Source organism: Gastrolobium bilobum, unplaced genomic scaffold (assembly GCF_033153095.1).
Source record: "Gastrolobium bilobum isolate Gb01-03AN ecotype WA unplaced genomic scaffold, APGP_CSIRO_Gbil_v1 utg154757, whole genome shotgun sequence".
NCBI classification, from domain to species: domain Eukaryota; kingdom Viridiplantae; phylum Streptophyta; class Magnoliopsida; order Fabales; family Fabaceae; genus Gastrolobium; species Gastrolobium bilobum.
Window position 1 is genome coordinate 17,197 of NW_026898621.1, and position 1,295 is coordinate 18,491.

The 1,295-nt window shown below is 31.9% G+C and overlaps 3 non-coding genes across 3 annotated transcripts; all 3 read left to right on the plus strand.

Annotated features, from left to right (window-relative positions):
* The first annotated feature begins 783 nt into the window (after positions 1-783).
* LOC133317750 (small nucleolar RNA snoR64a) lies at positions 784-862 on the plus strand. Its single transcript, XR_009752364.1, has one exon. It is a non-coding gene; the product is annotated as a small nucleolar RNA snoR64a (small nucleolar RNA).
* A 178-nt stretch (positions 863-1,040) lies between these two features.
* LOC133317751 (small nucleolar RNA snoR20a) lies at positions 1,041-1,126 on the plus strand. The gene has a single exon (XR_009752365.1). It is a non-coding gene; the product is annotated as a small nucleolar RNA snoR20a (small nucleolar RNA).
* An 85-nt stretch (positions 1,127-1,211) lies between these two features.
* Positions 1,212-1,295, plus strand: LOC133317749 (small nucleolar RNA R38). Its single transcript, XR_009752363.1, has one exon. It is a non-coding gene; the product is annotated as a small nucleolar RNA R38 (small nucleolar RNA).

The following is a 1,295-nucleotide window of genomic DNA, read 5'->3' on the forward strand; positions in this document are numbered from 1 at the left end:
CATCCTACTTCTTCTCTCTCAAAAAATGTATTTGGTAATAATCAAACTCAGATTCTCTCCCTATTCTACTTAACTTATATTGCCAACTGACTTACATACATTGGATTATAATACATTTATTTTACTTAGCCCATGTAAGGCCGTAAAGTCTTGAAAGAGTTGTCATCTTGTATTTTGAAAATAAAATAAAATAATAATGAATAGTTTTTTTTTTTAACAATAATGAATAGTTTTTAAGTTCACAACATATTCTCTCAATATATATTGTTGGTACAAACATACTCATAAACTTTAATTCCAGCTTATAAGCATGTATGAAACTTAAAAAAAATATACTAAGCACGGAATTTTCAATTTACCTGTTTAAAAGTTAATTTTTTTTTTGCTTTTGTAAAATTTAGAGAGTAAAATATATTTAACAAATTTTAATTTAATGTTTAGTATTTGATAGGTTAGAATCAATGGTAGCTCATGAGTTCTGAGGACCCATTCAACGAGTGGGCTTAACCCTAACTATTGTGACCCAATTTTCAGTGTGCTTGCGAATTGCAATTAATCACAGCCGTCCGATTAAGATCACAAGTCAGCGAGCCCCGTTGAGTGGTCCCGTCCTATAAATATAAAGAGGGAGCTTCATTAGCAAACCCTGTAAAACCCTAGTTCGCAATTGCCGTTCCTCGCTTATTCACCCTCTTCTTTTTATTCGTTCAATGATTAGTGGTTTGGCTTAATCATTCGTTTCTTGTCTTGATTTTAGTTTTTTCAATTTAATTAGCCAAATGATGAATCTTTCAAATTGTTGAGAACTCAAACTTTGATTTGAGTGCAATGAATATTTTCATTGAATAGGAAGATCTGATGCTGCATATTGACATCATTGTTGCAACTTTTTATTTTTTATTTTATATGTTTATGTTATAGCATCGTGGATCTGGAATCCAATATATGGTTTCTTCGAGGTTCTTCTTTTTTACTCTGTTTGTTAGCAAATTTTTTAATTCAGGTTTTGTTCCAAACTTTATAGTTAATTTAATACTGTGGCCAATGATGATGAAATTGCATTTGGCTGAAATGCAAGTTCTTGCATTTCTCTGTTGAGAATTTTTGAACTAGGACGGTCTGAGGCTACTGAAACTGATTTAGAACATTGCGTTCTTTCTTCTTTTTGGGCATATGTTAATGTTGTTCTGTCTGAACTCTGAACTGAACAGTGTTGTGGATGATGAGAAACAACAATTTTACAGTTATCCCTGGCTGATGTAGCAGGTGCTGAGAATTTATAAACTGACACGCAC